The sequence below is a fragment of the Triturus cristatus genome, chromosome 4_1 (assembly GCF_964204655.1).
Source record: "Triturus cristatus chromosome 4_1, aTriCri1.1, whole genome shotgun sequence".
Taxonomy (NCBI): domain Eukaryota; kingdom Metazoa; phylum Chordata; class Amphibia; order Caudata; family Salamandridae; genus Triturus; species Triturus cristatus.
Window position 1 is genome coordinate 604,437,484 of NC_140585.1, and position 19,343 is coordinate 604,456,826.

Sequence of the window (19,343 nt, forward strand, 5' to 3'; positions counted from 1 at the left end):
AAATTTTAATTGTATATGTTATGAATTGTTTGTATAAATAGTGTTAATGTTTTTAATATAGTTTGCAAATTTTTTGTACTTTTTAAATTGTATTTAATATTTTTGCATAATTTTTAGTAATGTAATGGATTGTGGGGTTTATAAGGTTACAGGGTGGGAGGTAAATGAATTATTATTACTTAATAAATATGTTTTAATTAATATTAAATATTTAGTTGATCATTATTTATGTTAATTGTATAATTCCCTTTTTTAAATTTAATTTTTAGGTATAGGTTCTGGGTTTTGTAAGGGTTTAGGATGGGAAGGAAACTAATTATAATTATCTGATTATTATTTGCTATTATAATTAATTATTTAATTGATAATTAATTATGTAAATTGTGTACTACATATTTGTTTTTATTTTGTGTAGTTTTTTTTGTCTGTCCTATGTTTTGCCAATTGTTCCCTTCCAATCTCATATAGCTAATCCCTGATAAATAGTCAGACGTTAACACACATTTATTCCTCTAGAGGCTCAATGGCAGGCTATTGTACTCTGAGGCAGAGTTGTTAACTCTTCCTTCTAGATACGTGTATTCCCACTCTAGAAGTATGACGAGAGGCAGAGCTGGTTTTAACACAATTTCGTATCAGGCAGCTGAAATTACATTTTTAAAGGTTTCCACTTAAGTTATCAAAAATCTGATTTCCCCATAAAAACCAACTTTGAAAATTAAGTAGGAAAGAACTTTGAAGCAATTTTCTAGCATTTTCCAAAGCTGAGATAAGAAATGAAGATTTTAGTCCCATCTAGGCTGTTCAGGAAAACATCTAGCAACGTATACACGGTGGAATAGCTTTTGAGTTTTATTTCAATGTGAGAGTATACTAATCCTAATTTGTAGTTTGCCCTATTTTTGTAAATGAGCATCCTGCCCTGTGGGTTTATACAGCCCACTTAGGGGTGGCAAATGAATATAAACATAAATAGGCTTTTCCTATATGGCAAAGGGGCTTTTCCCTGCTGTGTGTCACTGAAATGAATTTAAATTGCAGCAAAGCCAGAGAATAGTAGTGCTGTTTGCAGACACATATTTGTGCCATTTATATGGGTGATGTAAATGTACACTGCAGCCCATATACAACATTTAACCTCTGTGCTATATGTGCATTTTTTTCCATCAACTGAAGTTAAATAGACCAATTGGGTAAAATCAGTTTTACCACAACAATACTGGGGCCAGAGCACATGCACTGTGACATTGATTAGCAGTGTCACATGGCACAGAGTCCTTATACAAGCATAAGAACAATATGATTCAGGGCATAGGGATAAATGGTGAACATGAAACCAAATGCGTGTAAGTTCAAATGCAGAAGTGTGTTAGTTCAGGTGTGTGTGCTATATTAACAGCAGAGTCAGTTAAAACAATGGGAAGATATAGTCGTGCACATTTGTCCTGGAGTACACAAGCTCAACAGTGTTAGTTGTCTATTGTTCAGACAATAACTGGCAAGCACAGGTTTTTGACTTGTCGTAGGTGCCCAGGCCATACCCATGGATCTTTATACTCTTGTCTCCTGTAAGGAGCCATAGAGCTATAGATTGCTTATAAATTGGGAGTGTCTCCGAGTCCACAGGTGTCAGGAAACAGGCCCAGAATCATGAAATACCAATTTGGGTTGCAGAGATGCTTCGGATAACCAGCAAAGTTTATTAGTGAAAACCCTCTTATGAAGTGCACACCCAAGATGGCTGTCATTTCTCACACAATCCCACAAGATTCAAGATGGCAGCCACTATGTCATAAAGTCCTCGAGATGCGAAATTCGAAATGGTGGCCACCATGAAACATCAACATGGTGCCTCTTACAGTAAACACATCCGAGGAGTGGTTAGATCGGATCGAACTGGGCAGAACCAGATGGGGGTAGTAACTGGATGTTGGAATATGCCACATCCATGGCAATACTGAGGAGAGTTTCTCTTAAGACCACTAACAGTAGTATCTGCGTTCATTGCCTTGTCATCTCCCAATCACAAGTTGACTATTATCTCTGGGGAGTTGCCAGGGCCAGCATTAGCGATACCAGGCAATCACTCCACCTAAAATAAAGAGGATTTCAAGTTATTTTCCCAAAAATTGGGAATTAACATACAGACCCTGGAATTCCAAGTCCAATTCCACAAGTTTTACCCCCTTCTGGGGAAAATAACAGGCCCAAAACCACAAACATTTACCACCTGCTAACGTCAGGTAGTAAATGTTGCGTCTGCTTTTTCGTTTGCCTGTACGAAGTGGATGGAGGCACAGGAACCTTTTTACTTCAGTGAGGGTAGCATCTTCTGTTCCCCCCAGCTGAATGAGGTGGGCTGGTGCGTGCCAGTCACAGCAGCTGCCCACACATTTCTGCAGCTCAACAGGGAGGTCTGGGCCCAATATCTCCAAGCTTGTAATCTGAGTTTGCAGACCTGATAATTCCAGGCCCGGACACACCAGGAAAGATGTGTTTGCATGGTGGAGTATCCCAGTAAACTCATAAAGTGGCCGTCTTTATCTTGTCAACCTTATTCCAGATGCCCCTCTGTCCTATGCCTCACTCTCCCTTCACTCTCCTCCCACCTCTGCGCACGGCTTAACCCCCATCCTCCGATTTTAATCATCCTTCACTCGCAAGATCATTTTGGAATGTACAATTATTTTCATTTGGGGTACATACATTGTGCAGATGCTTTTTTTAACAGCCCAAGACTGTCAGGGTTAATTTGTAGAGCGCTCTGGATATGCAGATATAATACACAGAGGTTTCAAGATGCTTGATTATTGTTATGTATTTAGTTTACAAAAACACCCAAGAGCGGCTGACCATAGGTTCCACACATCAATCCCTATTAAATTTTATTAAAAGTTCTGTGCAATACACCTCCGGAACCTGCCACAATTAGGCTCCACAGGCATCCAGAGTAGCAGTATTTTCGTCAAGTCAAGATCACAATTGGACATCAGCCAATGCGTTTCTTTCCATTCACTAGATCTTCGTCAGAGCAATTGATAACGGAAAATATGTTCCAAGAACCTCCAAATGAAGACAAGCAAAGTTCAAAATTAATGAAAAAAGAAGACCCACGATCCTGGGTCATGTCAGTCACATCCAGCCATAATAATCTGGAGTTCTCCTTCAGTCATTCGGCAAGTATGCCCATACACGATGTACATATTTTCCATTATCAATATCCCTGACGAAGTTCTAGTGAATGGAACGAAACGCGTTGGCTGATGTCCAATTCTGATTATTGTGAAGAATAAAAGAAACTGTATGGACTTATTCTAGTGATCTTGACTTCTTCTCTGGTGCACCCTCCTCAACGAAAATACTGTTATGTATTTAGTGTACAAAAAGGTACCAGCACTATGCATGCACAGCAAATTTAATCGCCCATCAAAGGAAGTGGGAACTGGCAAAGACAATGCATATACCTTTCATGTACTTTTGCATGCAAACATCACTTGTGCATGCTTGCTTCCACCTTAAAGTCAGACCTTTTAGCTTTGCCAATGCTTATTTTCTTCTGGCTCCTGATTTAACAATTGTGAGCCATTGCTGTAGTCTAACATGACAGAAGGAGAGTTATCAGCTATTGAAGGTTAGGCATTGTTACCTCAAGGCTGTAGGCAGGGCAACTGGAATTATGTTTTTGTGCAGCTGTGGCGTTTTTCGCATAATTATGGATTTGCCACATTTGCCGCATAATCCATTATTTACTGTATTATCCGAAGATTTTAACAACAAAAAACTGTTTCTAGCTCAGTGGGTTCAAAAGTTACTGAAAATGCAGCTACACTTATTACCACTCAGTGGAACAACTTTTGCAAAGGTTGACTGGCCACCATTTTTTGATTCTTATTGCTATTTTAGGTGTTAAACTGTTACTAATGAAGTGCAATCTATGCCCAAAGAGCGTTAACAAGTCTAAAAGTGAGAAAGTCATGAAGTAATACAATCACAAAATGTGCCTCATTACGACGCATAATTTGCCTTTCCTTGCAGTATAATTTATTCAACTGTGCCGAATAATTTGGCCTTCTCCTGCTGCATAATACCAGTGAGCCTGGCTATAGGGGACTGTCCACAGCTGACCAGAGTTGGCATGCTCTCCTTTCTTTATATACTACAGGACTGTTCTGCGGTGCTGCCTGTCAGTACACATCAACATGAATGCAGAATTGCTTCTACTAAGGCAATGACTGTCATGTGACCTCTTTTAGCAACCTGCTCCCAAAAGTAGGAGCAAGTGGGAGACAGAGATAGCTGAAGGTACGTGGAGGCAGGAGCTTCCAGAACACCGCAACTGAGAGCCCATATGTCTGATATAGAGTTCATCAACAAGTCATAGTGAGATAGAAAATAAGGAATTACGTTGATATGTCACAAAAATAAATCGTTTATATTCAGTTACTACTCGTGTACGGCTGCGTTTGTACATCAATGGTTTCGATAATTAATTGCTACTTAGAAATAAATAGATTCAGAGTTCTTTTTTTCCCTGCCTGTGTGTTATATTAAACGATTCGACAACATTTTTTACCAAAATCATTGCTGTTCACAAATATACTTCGGTCTGTTCGTGGGTTATGCTTTTTTTAATAACTACATTGTCCAGTGTTGTTCCCCTACGGAGTCTGCTGGTCTCGTGCTGGGTGCCTCAACCTGCAAGCACGTTGTATTCACATCTGCAAAATGAATGACTATGTTGTCAAAGATGGCGGGGATAATTATAGGACGTCCAGACATGCATATTTCCCAAACAAATAAACGCCTTTTTGAAGTTTTTGACTCGGGTCGGAAACGTAACATTATCCCACTTCCACTGTAGCAGCGATGGCAGCTCAGCCCTCCTTCCTCGTGTACACAATGAGCATCTTTGTGGGGTTCGGACCCTTGAACTGTAGATGTCCAATACCCGCCAGCCATCTCATGTCAGGCTGAACGCTTTGAAGCCGCCTCCAGAAAATGCTTTCTGGAATGTTTCAAGCAGTTGAGCTTTAATTCGAGACAGAGCACAAGTGTAAGAACTGAACCCAAAAGTAACTTCAAAACTCTCACCACCACACCGGCCCATCTTTTTCAAAGCGCGCATTTTACCTCCTCCTGAGAGCTGATGACATCATGTCTGATAGGAATCTGGAAATGGAGATCTTGACAGCAGAATGGAACTGCATTCTAATCTTTGTGCAACGCATTCCAACTCCCACTGCGACCTTTCACCAAGAATGTTTTGTCTCTTCTGTGTTCATAGCACTACTATTGAAAAATGAGGCTGACGTTTAAGAAACTGTGTTCTACTATGGGGAAGACGTTAATGATACCAGAGGTGTAGGAGCAGGGATTTGTCACCATGCATCATCGTCTCTGAAAGCAGATAAAGAATATACACTAATATAATTCAGAGAGTATGCAGAATGTTACAGTTTATTCGATTTTCAGGAGAATTGAAAGCTCCAAATAGTAGAAACGTTTTTGTATGGATTGTATTTTTCGAGATTAGGTATACACCTGGAAACGATCACTCAAAACAACTTTAAGAAAATGATTTGAAGAGATACATGTAGGTCAACTTATTTAGAAATTGCTGCTTCTCTATTTTTCATTCCAAAATATTCTGAACCCAAGCCATCTGTATTATTTTTGTTAGCATTTCCTTTTTTCCAACATTTCTACAGTACGTAATTCTAAAAGGCCTTAAAAGAAATCGGTTTGTGAGACCTGGCATTCTTGGCATGGTTTCCCCTGATTTTTTGGCTTCTGGCCTCCTGTTTTGATGATTTCATTTTTGCTGGCTTTAGGATTCTGGGCACTTTACCACAGCTAACCAGTGGTAAAGTGCATATGCTCTGTACTCAAAACATGGTAACAATACCTTATCCACAATTTTATTGACCTATAAGTCCCTAGTCGAGTGCACTATATGTGCCCAGTGCCAGGAAATTGAATGCTTCTAGTGGACCTGCAGCACTGAATGTGCCACCCTCTCAGTAACCCTTTAAACATGGCTCAAGCCTGCCACTGCAGAGCCTGCGTGTGAAGTCTTAAACTGCCATTTCGAACCTGGCAAGGTAACCTACTTGCCAGCCCCAAACCTTCCTTTTTAGTGCATGTAAGGCACCCCTAAGGTAGACCCTAGCTATCCCCATGGGCAGGGTGCAGTGTATTTAAAAAGTTGGGCATGTACTTTTAAGTTTTACATGTCCCGGTAGTGAAATACTTTTCATTACTGCAAGGTCTTTCGCGCCCATAGATTACCATTCGGATTGCCTTAAACATCTTTAAAGTGTAATTTCCAATTGGGAGCCGATAGAAATTTGCAGTTTGGTGTCTCTGCACTCACAATTCAAAATCACAATATATGGGGAAGTCGGATTTTAAATCATGTCTGAAAATGGCACTTTTAGAAAGTTAGCATTTTCTTACTTTTACCATTCTGTACCTCTGCATGTCTGAATACATATCTGGGTTGGGTGATAGCTGGGCTGTAGACACTCACACAAAGGAAGCTGGGGTGTGACATTTGCATCCAGATGACACATCACCATACTGAGCCTTCCTGAGGTAGGAGGGAAGAGCTGCCACTTACATCTGAATAGGGCTGTGCTTATCCCCACACAAAGAGCTGCATACCTCCCTGTAGTGAGTTTGGAACCAGGGCAGGAAATGCAGGGACCTTGTTATTTTCAAAGGAGTCTTTGATGTCTCCCCCACTTCAAAGGCACATTTGAGTATAAGTACTGGACCCTAACACCACCAAATCAGAACTTTGCAGGAACCAAAGACATTCTGCTGGAAGATGAGCTACTGTGCTGTAGAAGGGACTGCCACTTTGCTACCTGCATTTCTGTGTTGGCCTGCTGCCTGATGGTTGCTGTGCTGTAGGAGGGACGTACATTTGGCAATACCTGCTCTGCTGTATTGGCCTGTGGTTTTTTGCTTGGGAGTGAGAGGGACTGGACCTATTCTCTACACTCCTGGTCCAAGATGTAACTGGGTTACCAGAATGATAACAATATGCAAATATGTGCTCCACGATAATACCCCAGCCCTTTGCATTCAACTTCAGCACTGATATCAGGTCCCATCGTTCCAGAACACCTGGATGTAAAACAAATATATTTTCGATCTATACTGCTGATTGAACAAAAGATGAAAGGTTATTCTTTTCTTTGTTGGGAGTAATTCAATTGAAAGTTTAAAAATAGCTGAGTTACCTTTGTATAATTGACCCAGAAACGACAGCCGTCGTTCCTGAGAAATGTCACTAGATGAAGGTTTCGATCACATTTGACACATAGGGGCCAATTATGATGTCAGTCGGAAAGCATGCGACCTATGTCTCCCTCTCTCCCATCTTCCTCACTTTCCCCTCACCTTCCTCTTATTCCCATTCCCGCCATCACATCCTGCTTCATTTCTCACTCCGGTTCTTCCGGTCATTATGTTTGCATAATAAGCAGAGATTCTTGTATCTCAAACGTTTGGTATAATCATCATACAGACCCCACAATTGAAAGTTTTGACCTTTGTTAGTCGATGAGGAGAGTGTATAAGGGTCTTTCATTTACATTAATTTCCATATACAGTGAAGACCATTTGGAACCTCACATGAAATGACAAGGAGAATTAAAGTGAGTCAAAAAAAGATTTATTAACAAATTTAATTTGTCATTAAGTATACCAATCTCAGACATCAATATTGCAGATTTAGATAATGAAGACGTTAATATTTCAAAATATGATAAAATAGAATATTAGTAAGCATACAAACAGGATGCAGAATGTACAACAAGTGTGTTCCATAAAGAAAATCCCTATTCTAAATTCAGGTAAATTAAGATGAGAAAGGCATCCGGGTTAAACAAAAAGGATAAGGTGTCAGCTTCAGAAAACCAAATGAAGGATTCTGATGAAGCAATAGGAATGCTCAGACATGAAGCCTTTTGCACTCCAATTGTGGAGATTCACAGAGGTGAGAAAGATTTTCTCATTCAAAATCAATGAGCATTTCTCTAATGTACAAAGTGTGTGAGAGACAGTAAGCAGGGGACTTTGGACTCAGAGTCTGAGCCCTAGCCCTCTCTAGTCTATGGAATACATGTCAATATAATTCAGCAAAGCATTAGTTGCAACATTTCAGATGGTTCCCACTCCTGTGAACGAATTGTTTTCTACCAAGCTCTGGGAGCAGGTAAACTCCCATATTTCTCAAGCTATGACAATGGGTCAAACATGACTATGTCCTTGAGTTGTTACATTGGATAGAATCTTGTGGTTCAGACAGCTCTTCTCACAAGGCCCACTTCCTGACAACTTCCTCTCCTCCCAATGAGAACCTCTCTGATCACTCTGCTGTAGTCTTAGAGATACAAATGCCGAGAGGTGTGTCAACTAAAAGGTGGACCTTTGATAGAACCCTACTCCTAGATTCCCTAATAATTTCACAGTTGAAGAAAAATACACTATTCTTTTTTTAAACTAACAAAGTCAGCTTCATTGGAGGTAATTTGGGATGCCTATAAACATTAATCAGAGGTAGTCTAATAAGTTTGGCAGCTAAGAAATATAAGGAGAGTAGAATGACGATTCAGAAACTGGAAGATGATATTTCTAGAGTAAGAAATGAAAGTAATTCCCACCAAGATATGCAATTGAGCGAGGAGGAAAGCAGAGAGGTTATAGATAAGAGACAATTGATAATAGACCACCTAGATGATATTACTAAGAAATAATGGGAAGCAAGCAACCTAGCTAATTATGAATGTGGTGAGGGATGTGGGAAGCTCCTTGCCTGGAAGCCTCGGATAAACCAAACCAGAAATTTAATTAAAGAGGTAACTATTGTAGACTCTGATGAGATTTCCTCAATAACTTCAAAATAGAACAGGCTTTTGAAGTTTTTTTTCAGGACTTATATACAGAGGACCTAGCGGTCTCGGAGTCCCAAATAAAAAAATATATTGAGGGTATATCTTTAGCATCCCTCACAGAAAATCAAACTAGTCTGCTGAATCAGAATATTTCTTTGGTAGAACTCAAGACTGTGATGAAACATCTAGAAAACAGGTTGCGCAGCGGGGACTGATTGTATCCCTAATGAATTTTATATGGCTCTAATAGAGGAAATTGTTCCTGTCCTTGTTATTCTGCTGGACAGGATTTTCTCAAATAATAAATCAATCCCTAGATCTTGGGAGGAGGCTGCTGTCTCCCTGATCTTAAAACTAAATAAAGACCTAAGAAAATGTGAGTCATACAGGCCCATCTTCCTGCTGAATTGTGACTATAAAATCTTTGCGCACATTTTAGCAGGGAGGTTGAACCCTATAATGAGTTCTTTGATTCACCCAGATTAGAAGGGGTTCATTAGGGGCCGTCATCTTCATGATTTAATGCACGATTTGATTGGTGCGATTGACATAGCCTCTACTAATACCTTACCCTTTACGATCTTTGCATTTGATGCAGCTAAGGCATTCAACAGGGTGAACTGGCCTTTTTTAAGCTATATGACTCGAACGTTTGGGATAGGAGATCACTTTGGTAGAGCAATCAGTAATATCTATAAAACCCCCACTGCAAGACTCATTGTTAATGGTAACCTGTCTAAGTCAATTAAGTTAGAATAGGATAGGATAGGATATGTGCTTCTAGAGCGCTCGAATGCCGTGGCGTCTTGGCGCTAGGGTGAGTACAAGTATTACGGCCTGCATCATTCGTTGGAGTGGGGGACGAGATAGGGGTGCCCCCTCTCCCCCTTATTGTTTGATCTATATATAGAACCTTTGGCCTGTAGCATTAGGGCTAGTCAGATCTTTGCCTCATTTGAATGGGAGGGTTGGGAACAAAAAGTCATGTTATACACGGATGATTTGATGGTTTTCTCTAGGGACTCCCCTGCTATCTTACCTTGCCTGGAGAAAATCCTGACTAGTTTTGGGAGGGTCTTAGGTTATTTAAATAATGTCCAAAAAACAGAAATTATGTCATGGAAGGAACACACAGCCGAGTAACGTGACAGTTAAACAGCAAATCCGATACTTAGGCATACAAATTACACAAAATATCACTGAGTTAGCCCAAGTAAATCTTGACTTAAAAAGGAAAGAGGCGGCTGCTTTTTTAAGATCTTGGAGTGGTCTTCCATTGTCTATTCTGGACCGCTCCAATCTGATAAAAATGTCAATCCTGCTGAAATGTACTTTCATCTTTGACACAATCCCTTTATCTTTTGACCACTCTTCTTTGAAAGATTTGCAAGGACTTATAAATAGCTTTCTCTGGTCCAACAAGGGGGTGAGGATTGCATGGAGGAAGATGCGATGTGCAAAGTTAGAGGGGGGTATAGCTAGGCCTTTTATTGTTATGTCTTTCAATTAAAGAACGTAAGGTCCCTCCTCTTAAACTCTTCTAGTTTTCCTCCCCTGCTTCAAGCAATGTCCATAAACAATCCTCAGTGCAGTGATGGCTGTTCGTTTAAGTTAGGTATCATACTAGGAAGATCCTGAAGATTCCATATTATATTGCAGGGGCCCCTATTTGGAACTCCCCGGGCACTCCCGCCTGTCTAAAAGATAGTGTCTATCAACTCCCTTATTAGAAGAAGGTATCTTGAAATGGGGTCAACTGCTACAAGAGAACAAACTTCTTTCATGAGAAGTACTCTGTAACATCACACACCAAAAACTTTCAAGATTTAAGTTTTATCAGCTATCTAGCTGGGCTGATAAGTTAGATATAGAGGGAGACGTAAATAAAGAACACTGAAATATCCTACGAGGCCCCCTCCATCAACATAAAGAGGTCTCCAAATGTTATTGGCTTGTGGTTAAGGGGGAACCACCATTAGTACCTATGGAGGAGCCCTGGTGAAGAGACCTGCCTTCCACCAATGTAACATACTTATGGCAAGTATCGATGCATTCTTTAAGGAATGTGGTTAAAGCTGCACATCTTAAGAGAAATCATGTTCACACTCCATAGGGCATATTGGACCCTGAAGAAACTCTCAAATTCGGGAAGTGAACGACGGAAGGTTTGTTTGAAGTGTGCCTCTGGTGATGCGGACGACTTGCACATGTTCTGGCAGTGTCTTTCTATCCAGGGCTTTTGGCATAATATCGGTAAGACTGTCTCGGAGGACTTGGGGAAAGAGATCAAGGTAAGCCTAATTTTGGTTATTTTTGGGGTCTTTCCAGAGGAGAGTACCAACTATAATCTCCATAATTCACAACTTTCATTTTTATTTCTGTTAATTCCTCTTGCAAGGAGGGAAATCTGTTTAAAATGGATCTCCTCTCAACCACCAGTAATATCAGATTGGGTCCCTTCGGGGAAACAAATTCATAGACTGGATCTTGTTAGCTCTTCAAGAAAAAGAATTAGAATGTGGGGGATCTGGGATGATTGGGTTAATAACTTAATAATATAATATCCTGTAAATCCACAATACCTATATAGTCCAATGATTATGTTATAAGTGAGATTTGAGGAAGATGTATCATCTTGTGGAGGTGGTTCTCTGCCTCCTCTATTTATACCTTACCTAGGATCTTGGCAGCTGGTTTGGTTGGATCCCCAGGTTTCCAAATAAGTAGACGGTACCGTTACCTCCATCCAGGGGTCCAAGAATAAACCATTGGCTTGCTTAACGACTTCTCACTTATCTATAAATGGGAACAAAAAAAAAAGAAAACATGGTTGAAGCGTGAAGGGAATAGGAAAAAAAAGAAAGGATGCACAGGAGGAACATTAGGGAAAGCTAGTGTGAGAGCCTCAAAAGCTAGGTAGTTTCCGTTGAGAAAGGTGCATGAAGGTGTGTGTGTTCATGTGCCCCGAAGTCGCTCTAATCTTTTCTCATTGACAAATCAGTTTCTAAAGTTGAGAGAGAATTCTAACAAATGGTACACTGAGGGGGACAGGATTGTGAAAATCTCAAAAGTGCTTTGGGTGGATTTTAATATGTTTTTTGGAACTGTGGGCAGAATGCAAAGTGATCATGGATTGGCCTGACAATGAACCACAGAAAGATGTCCAGACTCTTGCACCTTCCCCATCTATCATGGACAAGTACAATCAGGTGATTTCTCATTTAAAAACAAAGGTCAATCAAAAAGAGGTGGATTGGTTCAAAATAACCAGAACTACTCAACAGTTCAAAGAGTCAGTGCGTGCATATTGTGAGAAGCTGATACAAGTTTTGGGAAGGCACATTGGTGTAGAAAATGTCATAAATGACATTCTTAGTGTATTCATTTCTCAGTTTGTACACAGTTTGGGTCCAGAAATTAGTTCCCACATACAGCAAATGTATTTTGTGACAGTCGAAGTCCTTAGAGGTTCTCAGGTACGTGAAATCTTGCAGAGACAATTTGGAAGCAAAGAAGAAGATCAAGGGAAAATTAATGTTGGCAGATTAAGTTGGCTAAATAAGAATGCCAGAACCGTAGGCAAGTGTGAGATTCAGGATTTAATTCTATTCCCGGTGTCAGTGCAGCAATGCAGGGAGTTGATTACGTGGTAGTCAGCTGGCGCAATTAGGTAATGTTGGTTTGCAAGGCAAATGCAGAGGGATGGCTGCCAACCTGAATGTAGGTATGAACATAAACATGTACATACCTAATATGTAAGCTTCAAAGGTTTTGCCATAGTGAGAGTGCAGTATTTCAATTAGGCAAACACACTTGTGCAGTATGACATGAATTTTCCCAGACCATCGGCATGTTTGCAATGCAAAGCCTAATTGTCCATCTGCAGTATAAATGAGACATAAGGTATAGGTGGCTTTGGTGTGACCCTGCTAGGAGCTACGCTTCTCTGCTGTCTGGAATGTCTTTGAAGTCCTTAGCTCTCTCTCACACAGAGGGCGGTGAAGCCCTTTCCATTCTATTTGAAACATGCATTTTGACAAAAATATTCCTCATGATCATGATTTCAAGTGAGGAAGTGAGAAGTCTCTTGCACAATCTAATAAAGGTTTAGAGATTTTCTCTAAGTGCCAGTTATTCGAATGAATATATGAACTCGGAATATAGTATCAAAAAACACAAAACATGTAATGCACATTGTTGAACCATTATAAAAGTAAATGCATCAAATATTGCAAATAAATAACTACACATACGGCCTAAAGCCTCAATGACCAACTAAGTAAAGACACAACATGAGGGACTCCTCATAGGCAGCTTATGCAAATACATATATTCAATGAGATGGGTCTGCTTGCAAAGTATTTTGCCACAGTCCACTATGCACAGCTGAAATACATGCATGATCGAGTGGAGTGGACTTGGACACAGGGCCTCATTGTTGCCAAGATCTGTTCACACAGGCTGCTGTGCATCACCAAAGGCCAGGTGCAGTGTATCTGGGGAGACAGGTCCTGGGCAAAGGGTCTAGCTATAGGTCTGGCCCTGACCATAGAAGTCACTGCATGTGAAAGAATGATGTTACAATGCATGTCTTTACCACGCATGCCTTTACCAAGCATTTTTTACAATGTATGTGTATGCCTGTACCAGGCATACACATAGACTATCAATAATTTGTACCACACAAACATTTACCACATTTGTCTTTACCACACACGTATTTGCCACACATTTTTAAATCAATTATTGTTATTTTAAATAAAAAAATATCACTAGTAATATAAAAATCACTATATGTATTTACAGTTCAAAGAAATATTAAAATGAAATGTACATATTATGTTAAGAAAAAATCTGTCCCCAACCAAGATGGCTGACAGAATACTGAGGAAGGTCAGAAAAAGTCATCAGAATTACCTATCACTTATAATATAAGTTTTGTCCTATATTTGTTCATTAAAATTGAAAGCGTATTTTATTGTGCATTTAGGTTACACAGAAAAGAGGGCATAAAAAGCAGCGTCCACCATTTTTATTCAGTGGTACACTGGCCTGCGAGGTGACCACACTCTAGTCTGTCAGCTGCAGAAGCAACGAGTTTGCAGAACAGTGCCATCTATCCATAATGGTAAGTAGAACACAAATAATACTAATATAGTGTAAGTAAATTGCTAGTAATATTGTATAAAATACATATATATTTTTTTTACATAAATATTTTTCACTAATTATTACTCATCTTTCTCAAGATATCAAAGAACTACTGTTTATTCTATAAAATGTATACAATTTAATCACATTTTTCAAAATAAGCCCAATCAATGTTTATTTATTGAAACTTACATAATTAATATTTATATCCTCAGAAAAACCGTGTTTTTGTTAGAAGAATGATAAGTACATAATAGGAAATGAAAAAGGGATTGTATACCTCTACCTATTTTTTTTCAAATCCTCCTGACGAGAATGTGATGAAAAAATAATTGAAAGAGTATTTTTTTCTTACAGGATAAGTATGTTTTCTAATAGAAAACATTGCATATATTAGATTGCAATCATCTGTCAACTGTTGAAAGGTGAAATAATTTCAAAATACAAAAATGGGTTCTGTCTTTTTATGAAGTAGAGTCTACAAAACATAACAGCACAAGGCACAATTTATAAGAATGATCCAATCTTCAAAAAGGCAAACATTTCAGAATGTACATTTGTAGTGAAGTACAAACATCCAACAAGTAATAGCATGTTTTTGATTCACCGGTAATACTGTCACTTGTGAGGCAAAACAGTAACTTATAATATTTTTTTCTAATTTTGCCGAGGGCCTCAACCTTATAATCCAACCTTTGGTGACTCCAAAAACGGCAGTGTATCCTGAAATACCAGATTTAATTCTCCTAAATACAAACCCAATGGTAAATATAAAACAATGTTCCTCAGAAACTACAATAAAAGAACAGTTCTCAAAAATAATTAAAATTATATTGTTAAAGATCTTGAAGCAGGTTGACTATCAGGTTGACTTTTTTCCCCCAAGGACAGACAGAAAATAAACAATTAATGTTTTTCTCCACAGAAAATAAAGGTGAATAATCTAACTAAAACAACAAACTAAAAATCTTTGTGTAATCTGCTAAATCACAAACTCTTGATAAAATAGACAAACATGAATTCTGACCAGTCAATCAGACTACAACCCCCAATAAACAAAAACACAAAAAGCCAAAAGGTAAATACCAAGACAATTAAAAAGTTCCCCATTTTCGAACTGCTAACAGGAACATAACCTCAAATTTCTCTTTTCTTTACTAAATTAAATGCATTACCATTTTTTACATAGCATTTAAAAACAGACATTTTCTCCTAGGCAACAGATAAAAACAGGCCATTAAAACATTTAAAAAACGTAATTTGATAAACATTATTTACTAAATATTGTTTTATTTTAGAATAAAGTGACATAGTGAAATGTCATCAAGTAGACTATTTTCTCTCCAAAAGGGGTAACAGATTATTAAAATTTGGGAGAGGGGACATTTATTGTAAGGAGAGATTTACTGTGCCCAGGAGTCATTGGAGGTGTGTGGAGTAGTTCTCAACCCATTTCAAAGGCAGCGCCTTTACTCTTGGTAATATTGTTGAAAGGACAATTAAGCATACCTATTCTGCCTCTGCAGCAGAGTTAGAAGTAGGAGAAAAAGGTCCTGTGGCTCAGAAGTAAGGGAGACAACCCAGAACATCCCAATGCATGTTGCTAGTAGCATGCCCACCATTCTAAATTTGAGGGGAATGGAGTAATGTATAAACAGGCGAGTAAGCCGCAACCAAAAATACCTTACATATATTCTGATATAAACATCCCCCCTGAACTAAAAAATCCTTTAACATGAAATTGTCCTTGTATATGATAACAAAAACCATCATAAATAGATACTACTATTTGTTCCCCTACATAGGACCGTAACCCAGGAGAATAGTGAAATCTGGATAATCAATGGCACATTTAATTCAACATCCCATCCATTTAACCAGAAGTATGCTATTCACACTAACATAATTAATACATCTGCACCCTGATTTATGGCTTGCTAAGTAAAACATAAAGGAAAAAAGTGATGACTTTTTTTGAAAAAACATACTCTATTAAAATAGTAGTTAAGTGATCCAGTGATTCAATCTTCTTTATTCTTCGTCAATGTTTTTTTGTAAATAAGACAAACCAATAAAAAAATATATTTTTTAATTAATTACTTTAAACATTTAACGTTAACTCCCATTTTTAACAAAAAATAATAAGAAGAAGATCGTATATGCTATCAACCTGCATGGGGATGGAGAACTGGTTAAACTATGCAAAACATAAACTATACTGTTATTTAACATAAAGCAGCTTCCCTACATCTCCTCTTCCAAGACATTACCTAACCTTTATGCTATTTTAAGCAAATTAGATTGTTCTTACCTGACCGCAGCTCCGCTGTGTTTCCTATCTTGACGTCAACACTCCGACTGTAAGAACGTCCAGCTGCATACATAATTAAAGTTAAAGGACTGTTTCTACCATAGGAATGAAAGGGAAATTGTGAACCACGGGAAAAATTTAAAATTATTGTTTTGATTATCAATATTTAATTTTAAGAAGTTGAAATATAAGTAAAAATACAATTATTTGTTTTAAAATTAAATGTTTATGTTTTTCAATATTAAATAAAGAAACATTTAATACTAAGGGGCCGATTCCGTTTCCGGCCGCAAATCGTACCGACCGACACGGACCCAGAACGGATACCGACCGACACGGACCGGCGCCGTACGACCCGTGCAGTACGATGCAACGCGTGTGAATTACTACTGACACGTACGGAATACAAGCCGTATGACCGAGCCATAGGGAAAACAGTGATTCGGCCAGAAAACCGATGCGAATCACACCGACTGACACGTACCCGGAATGAACCCGACCGACACGTACCCACGATGTCCGATCCGCGCAGTGCAATGCAATGCGTGTAAAACCAGATCGACTCGCACGGAGCCCAAGCCGCATGACCGGCACGCACAGAAAACAGGGAGCCCAAGCAATAGAGATCTCCGCGGCCGACATCGTATAAAACACAGAAGAAAGTCAGCGTGAACGAGCCGGAGAAGCCCGCACGAGCCAACATCAGCATCCGTCTCGGTCAGAACAAGGTCTCCTTCATGCCTAGAAAACCCAAAGGAAAAACTACAAAAAAAAAGAACAAACAAGCAATGACAAAGCCAATAAATATTTTTTTAAAAACCTGGAACAATGACACACCCACAACTCCACCTATATAAAGGACATCAATCACTACCATGATCCTTTGCAAATAGGAGACAACAGCCAGCAGCAAACACCATCACACAACAACCACAGACACACTCACAACTCACCCATCACACAACTCTCACACCATTAGCAACTCACCAAAAGCACACACACATACAGCTAGCAAAACCAACACTAACCCACACCCACTTGCACCCTCACACACACATCACTCACCACAACCACCCATCACCATGCCCCCAAAGAAGAATCCAAAGTTCACAGATGATGAGTTAGAAGTGCTGGTAGACGAGATCATCAGAGTAGAGCCACATTTGTTTGGTACACTGGTCCAAAGGACCCCCATGTCACAGAAAACAAAGATGTGGGCGAGGATTGTGGACAAGGTGAATGCACAAGCACCAACGTTGCGCACAGAGGACGATATCCAGAACAGGTGGTATGACATACGCAGGAGGGTCAAGAAACTAATCGAGAAAGATCACGCCTTGAGTCAGCACACCGGTGGTGGCCCTCCTGCCAAACCAGTCTACTTCAGGACCTGGGAGGAGAAGGTGCGGAACATCCTACCACCAGAGAGCGTCCATGTTCTAGCAGACATACCAGAGCCTGGTGAGTACCCAAACAACATACTCAATATTGTGTGGCACGGGGACAGTGAAACCATGCACCGTTAGCAAAGCCACAGTAACCAATAGATAATCATCCCAAGATGTGTATGCTAGTCAAACAAACACAATACCTGCAATCTCATAGTGACTTGGAACTGTGTCATGACATGTACAAACCTACCAACAAATAGAGCAAGGCAGTGGCACAAAGACAAATAAACACTGCCAGACAGTTTGCCACCACAAACACACTACCTCACAGTGCAGCTGACTGACAGGAAGGAATAGTGGGTATGCAGGTGAAGTGAGTGTATCCAAAAGCATGATGGGGTTTGTAGTCACAGATAATGCTCCCCCTCCAAATTGGCCCATCAAGACCTCTCTGAACCATGCCCACATCACAGGGAGTGGAAAATGAATGACCAGATGGCTGACACTGGGTCCTGCTGAGGGGAGCACAAGGCCCTGGTAGGGGTTGTGCGCAAATCAGAAGCAGGACACCACTGAAAGACATCCTGAAAGACAACTTGCACGCCCTCCAATGGAAGCACGTTTCATGGTGGGATGTCTGGCCGGGTGGGAAGGAGTACTGACAGCTCTGACCATACTTACCAGCATGTGGAGACACACACACCCCTCAACACAAACTCCACACAACTCACCGGGTAGAATGCATTGGCCCACACCTCAGTGAAATATCAGCAAAAGATACACCGTACTGGGTGCTGCTGTGTGAAGCACAGGGCACTCTTTGGACTTGTAGGTAAACAAACACTAGGATTTCACAATCAGCCATCTTGCCATTGCTGTCACACCCCCTCACAGGGAAGCAGAGTCAAGAAGAAGGAAGTATGGGCATGCTGGGAAGGGGAGTGTAGCCAAGAGCATGATGGGAGTTGCAGTCACAGACAATCCCCAGCCACCCACATGGCCCAGCAAGCTCACACTGAACCATGCTCGCCTCACAGGGAGTAGGAAGGGACTGACAGGATGTCTGACACTGGGCTCTATTGTGGGGAGCACAAGGCCATGCTGGGAACTGGGCACCAACAAACACCAGGACTTCACAGTCAGCCATCTTGCCATTGCTGTCACAACCCCTCACAGGGAAGCAGAGTCAAGAGGAAGGAAGTATGGGCATGCTGGGAAGGGGCGTGTAGCCAAGAGCATGATGGGAGTTGCAGTCACAGACAATCCCCAGCCACCCACATGGCCCAGCAAGCTCACACTGAACCATGCTCGCCTCACAGGGAGTGGAAAGGGACTGACAGGATGTCTGACACTGGGCTCTGTTGCGGGGAGCACAAGGCCATGCTGGGAACTGGGCACCAACAAACACCAGGACTTCACAGTCAGCCATCTTGCCATTGCTGTCACACTCCCGCACAGGGAAGAAGAGTCAAGAGGAAGGAAGTATGGGCATGCTGGGAAGGGGGGGTGTAGCCAAGAGCATGATGGGAGTTGCAGTCACAGACAATCCCCAGTCACCCACATGGCCCAGCAAGCTCACACTGAACC